This window comes from Melanotaenia boesemani, chromosome 17 (genome assembly GCF_017639745.1).
Source record: "Melanotaenia boesemani isolate fMelBoe1 chromosome 17, fMelBoe1.pri, whole genome shotgun sequence".
NCBI classification, from domain to species: domain Eukaryota; kingdom Metazoa; phylum Chordata; class Actinopteri; order Atheriniformes; family Melanotaeniidae; genus Melanotaenia; species Melanotaenia boesemani.
Window position 1 is genome coordinate 24,318,667 of NC_055698.1, and position 6,684 is coordinate 24,325,350.

Sequence of the window (6,684 nt, forward strand, 5' to 3'; positions counted from 1 at the left end):
GTAAGATTTTCTTTTCAGAATTCAAACATAGGCCCCTAGACTATCCTGGTGTGAAGGTGCCCTTAAATTAGTGTCATTTAATGTCTTTGTTTTTGTTAATGAACGCTAAAGAAAGAAAATAGGTTTTCTTTTGTAACACAGAGAAATCAGGAATGACCAGAGAGTTGTCCTGAAAAGAGAAGATGAATAAAAGTATTTTGTTTTAATCTGCTCTCTCCTCATGTTACCCTGGTTGGATGTTGGCCTCTACATGCCAGCCACATGGTCACTGAAATATTTAATTATGCAATTACAGTAGTACTAATAGTATTAATAGTAAACATTCTCTTAAGGGAGTCAAGTGGGTCCAAACTATGCTAACAAAATTCCTCTCAGTCAAATATCCATCAGATTCCCCCACTACAAAGATTCCATGTTTTTTTTCTTTAGTTTACCACTTATCTGTATGTTAAGATTTATTCAGATTTATGAAAGATGATCTACATTCAGGTGTAAACTGCCCTTTGATAGGTATAATAACTGGTTGCATTTTATAGATCTTGCTACAATGATGTATCACCTAAAGCTGGAGCGACGGTGATGATGGAGAGGTGAATAACAGAGGAAACCAAGATGAAAAAGCAACAAACAAAAGCTGAGTGATAGAAGAGTAATGAGGAGCTCAGGTTTCTGATTTTTTTTTCACTTTAATCAATTTTCAGAAAAAAATAAGAGATCATCTAAAGCTCTTCATTCAGGAGTGGATGAAAAGATAGGGAAATCTGTCTTGGTGGCTCCGTTGCTGTTTGACTTATCGACAAACATAGAGTTTCACGTCACATTACTCATCAGATAATTTAGAAACAGCAGTAGGAGATATTGAGCGAAGACAAGGCAGGAGACAAGAAAAACAGGGAGACAAAACATTTCTAGTGACAAAAAAACTGAAAGCTTCACTATGTTTGGAATGTGTCCCATGTCACCTCTCAAGAAGGTGCTCATTAGCAAGCACTTGCATCTTAATGTGCACTCTTGCTTTTTCCTTGTTTTGGAGCATTTTTATGAGAAAGGCCACACAGTGTCAGCCCACTTTAGACCTCATAGTCTTTAGAGCATATCTGTTTGTGTTTTTAAGTCACTAACACTAACTATCGGGCCCTTGGGGTCATCAAAACATTTTTTTGGAACACTGATGCATAAATAACAGGATGCAAAAGCCAAAGCAAGATCAAACAGATTTACAACATAATGCAGCATTTCTATTCCCACAGCAAGTTCGGTCAAACGCTCTGTGCAACATTCTGACTCTCACATCTCACCATTTTACCAGAGCCTCTAGGAATCACAAATCAAAGCAGAGGATCAGCTGTAGTGTAGGTTTTCAATGCACCAAGGAAGCAAATCAAAATGTGATATTAAGCAAAGGGTTTTGGTGCCTAAAACTTACCAACAAGTTGTGGTACTGGAGTAAAACCGAAAGGTTAGTTCAGAAATAAACTACATTTGTGGCAACAAGCTAACTGAAAAGTGACTTGAGTGTAATGCATACTGACAGTAACTCCTTGTTTTACTGTCACTAAGTAAGAAATTTAAAGAAAAATCTCAAATAAGTAATAAGAGTAAAACACATTCAATCTAAGAGTGCATGAAGGCTAAATGCAAAAAAAAAAAAAAAAAATCCTACATCCAAATCTGTCATGGAGCCTACATATAGTTCTTGTCTCCATGACACAGACTTATAAATCTGTGACTGAAAATGGCACACTGCAGTATTTGGACGCCTGGAGGAAGAACCATTTGAGCCATCACATCACGTACCATATAATCAACTTCTGACTCCTTTCTGGAGTCTAACAACAAGGCAAGTAAATCAGAATGAAATAACATTTGTGCAACAGCTTTACTAATTAGTGACTTGAGCATCATTTGTGTTGACAGTAACTACTTTCAACCTAGAGGTCCCCAAACTGTTTTTGTTAACCCAGTGAGGTGCATTCAGTAAAATAAAGGAGAGCCTGGGAGCCTATGAACTTATCCTTACTAATCACATATTTATAATCATACAGGAATACATACACCAACTTAATTTTAGGTCAGAAAAAAGGGAAAAAATGCCATACATGCTTTTAAAGGACTGCTGGAAAATTCTGAAAAGGTGTGATGCAATCTAGAAAATTTCACAGCCAAAATGAGGAGTGATAACTGTTCAAAAAGAAGGTTTTGTTTGTTTGCTTGTTTGTTTCTGATCATCTGTCAGAAAGATGGTCTAATGTTTTAATTCAGTGTTAATTTTAAAGAGATATCAGGTCCAGTCAGTGTTTGGAGGATCTGAGTATGTAGGTCTGGAAGTTGTGATTGGATGACTTTTAAAGTGCAAATTCCAATTTAAAGACTAGAACGAACACCAAGATAGTTGTAAAACATGAGAAAAGAGATGGCCCGGGATGATAGAGAGCTGCTTGGAAGTTGTGAAGCAGCAAGTTCAACTCTTAAGGTTACTGTGCTTTCCAAAATGAAAAAGTGGTGTATCTTAACTAACCCTATGACTCTGGGTTTTGGAGGCCAGTGCTAAAATGAGATTGAAAGGCACTAAATAAAGATGCAGCATTAAGAAGCATTACATCAGATATGCTTCAAACACAAGCAGTTCAAAACTGAGAGTAATGGTTTAACCAATAAAACATGAACATCAAAAAGAAACTGTATGGCAGGATCAGATTTGCTCGTTCAGGATGTTTAAAAAAAGAACTGATTGGGATTTTGGAGACAAATGGTTAAACTCCTGTTAATGTAACATCTTCTAAAGTGGATGAGAAGTTCCTCAGATTCATCACTCACTTTTAAATCCTAACACCTAATTATAATTAAACAGCACTCTGAGAACAACTCCAAGTGTGGTGGAGTACTGGATTTGCTGGGGACCATGATTCAGCTGATTCAAATCTCACCCATTGCCAGGACCCAAATCAACAAAAAACATTCTTACTACAGTGGGTGAGTGAGGGGGGGCCATGCCCCCTCCCAGCCTTCCACAGAGATAGAAACATGTTCACAGAAACAACATTCACCACCTCTGACCTTCATCCTACACTTGACTGGATCCAAGTTCATGCAACACATATTTAGCAAACGCCACTTTCATACCGATCAGTCATAATCATTTTCCAGTTTGTGCATACAGTACTTTAGACTGTGTATGTGTACTTCCAGGATCGTCACTCAAATTATTTAACTCACTTTCCAGGAACATTTTGAATGTTCATTTCCATAATTTCCATGTACATTCACAGGCACCTATTTCATACTACCTACTTTCTTACTTTATTCTTTATTTCAGACCCAGGGGGATCCATATCACAAAAATTACAACAAAGACAAACAATCAGATGAAAAAAAAAAAAAAAAACATACAAAACTTTCCACAATGTTAAGTGTCTAACAGACAAAGAAGTTTGCCAATGATTGAACAGACTAGAAGAAAAACTAACAGAACTGTGTGCAAGCAAGTAGAGTATAGCTCTCATTTAGCAATAGGACTAATAGTACCTACTACTAAGTGCATAAGCAGAAGCAGGGGGACTTGATTTTTCTTTCTCAACACATCATCTATAAATTTTCCACAGTTTGTTTCAAATGAGCAGCTAATTTCCAAATATTCTGTAAAAACTAAAGAAATCTTTTGGAAACAATAACAAGCATGCTTACAGGTTTTTTAGCAAAAGAATGAGCATACAGAAAACAGTTTAGCCAGTCAAGACAAATTCCAGTTCATAGACAGGAGAGACCAGGCTGAACCAATATCCAGGCCATGAGAGGTTCATAAGACAAACCCTGAGTGAGCTGATGTTATTTAAGGGGTTAAAATACAAGTAAGCTAGAAAAAAACAAACAAACTATAAATAATGTAGCTTCAGTTCTGTGAAAGTATACTCACACAAGAGTTATATGTTGCTAAAGAAGCTTGATATGGGAAAAGTGGACAATTCTAATGGGGAAAAACAGTGTCTAAAAAAGAGGAACAAGCTCATATTTGCTGCTGCGTTAACCTTCCCAGAGTTAGAAACTTCTTCCTGAGAGCATAGCAAAACTTTCTGAGCTGAAGTGCTTTCTACCACAGAAGCTTTTAAGAACATGCAGCCATCACACTTCTGGAGTTCCTTGATTGCATTTTACTGTCTGAATGCTAACTGGCAGCATGCTACTACAAATGCATACAGTGCTTGATCAAAAGAGCTGCCTTCAGCCTGACTTCCTGCTAAAAGCTGCTGATGATCCAAGTTGCTTAATGGGGGTGCTTAACAATGGAATCTTACAGAGAATTTACAGGATTTTATTCTTCTTCACTATAGAGAGGCTTTTAATGGGGGCTTCATTAATAGCTGGTCCCTGTCATTCTAAATAGGACAATTGAAAGGCTGTTGAGTATTAATTAAGGGGGGAACAGTATTTTCTTTTGAAAAAAGAAAAAATCTGAGCACAGTAGTGTGGTATGACAGAGAAAAATGTAGGATTTGTTGAGTTTGATTTAACAACTATTCAAAACCTGACTGGATCAGAAAAAGACGAAAACTTGACTGAATAAAGTTTTTTTTTTTTTTTTTCACAATGTACAATGTATTTACACAGCATCTTGTGTTATCATATTGAACTAAAACCTCCTCTCCACCATCCACAGTCCTCACCAATAATCAGCAATCATCACCAGAAGACAAGTATACTGTGGGGACATTGAAGACAGTGAATCACTTTAAATGTCAAGTGGAACTGAGCTAATAAACCAGCTGACATTTGTCTGAGCGCAACTCAAGCTGAGATCTCATTGACAACAAACCCCAACAATCAAAACAAACAGTAGTAAACAGGGCTGATGGACCTTTAACTGAATACTCGCTTCAGTTAAAGGTGTACTGTGACCATTGTAGGGCTTTGACAATGCAACAAACCATATGCTCTGGTGGTGTAAATCATGTGAGTCAATTAAATTAGGAAGAACAGCACCCTGTTGTAAGGGGGAGCATATTCCTGAAGGTAATTAAGACTTCTGTAAATCTAAACAAACCAAGGAGGCAATCATGGAAAACAAGACTGAAGATATATATGTTTTCCTTTAAGAGATTCCAGGCACCTGAGGAGGGTAATGAAAGAAATTAATTACTTTATTTAAAGCAACAACAACAAAAAAAGACAGCCTTCATCAATGTTGGATAAATTCAGCAAAGAAAGGTTTACTGAAATAAAGAATAACAATTGGCCATTATTGTACAAATTAATTACCTATAAAATGTAATATTATATATGTAACAGTCACCATGCAGCTACAATGTAATGTGTGTATATATATATATATATATATATATATATATATATATATATATATATATATATTTATTAACTTAGGTTCATGTAAAATAGGTCCCTCTGAAACAAGTAACAGAAAAAGAATGTTTGAATGGATCAAACTCACAATACATGAAAGCACTTCATTTGTGCCATTGCATGTTCTCAACGCTGTGTGCAAACAGCATGCCATTTCTGGCACATTTAGCCCTTTTTTAAATCACATTTTAAGCTTTTGTGTCTCTTTTTGGCAACATCAAAAATAGCATGCCAATAGGGTTAGGGGTAATGCACAATCATCTTTTCACTGTAACTGCTATGCAGTGACATAGCTAGAAAAAGAATCTGAATGGGTGAGAATGACACACTGTTACGGCCCAGGCCTGTCAGCTGGAGGGAATGTATGTAAATGTGAATGTGTGAGTGCTTGCAGGTGATTGGCTGGGTTCCGCTTCGGCTTCGTTCCCTCCATCCTTTGTCAGGGTTGGACGACGATGTCTCCGCTCCTTTCCAGCCCAGCCAGTGCGGAACTCGGCCCTGCGATATAAGACTGGAACTGCCCTCAGTCTTGGCAGTTGTGTGTGATTACAGCACAGCTCACCACTTATTCCGTGTGTCTAGTGACTGCACCTGTGTGTGCATTTAGTTGATCATTGTTACCCAGTGGGGATTTAGGATATTGGCATTTGTATGACTAGACTCTGTAATTGTAGGTTTGAGTGCTTTAAGCTACTAGTAAGACATTTCCCTTTTGTTTATGGTTTTGTATATTTGCTCTCCCTTTTGTTGTTAAGTTGCACTTTGGGCTTTACCTGATTGCAGGAAACTCTAAGTTGGTTTACTATTGTATAAAACGAGTTACACTTTTTGTTGGTCGGAGTTAATAAGAAATGCATGTTGTTATGGCACCTTCTTTTTCTTTTGGTGACTTTTAATACTGGCACCCTACCTTGTTTTGTACATTTATTTTATTACTGTAAATAAATTACTCATATTGTGAGTATTTGCCTCCAGCCTTATTTGTTGCTACCCCTCTTGCCCCTAGACTATGACTAGACACATTATGAGATCAGGCTGAAAGAACTCATACAAGAGTAAGTAGTGGATAGTGAAGGATTAACACTGAATGAGGCAGTATGAGTTCCAGACTACTTTCGGTTGGTTAGTTTGTTTCGTTATATTTTTTGGATTCAAGTCTTGCTTTCAAGCACCGTTTGTATTGCTGGAAATGTTATTCATTTATAACATCTATAACAAAAAAAAGTTTTAAAAAGGTATAATATGTGGGTCAAGGAGGGCACTGACTTTACTTTAAAATATAAAAAGAATTTGGTTGGATGGATTACATAAAAAGATCACATAAAATCA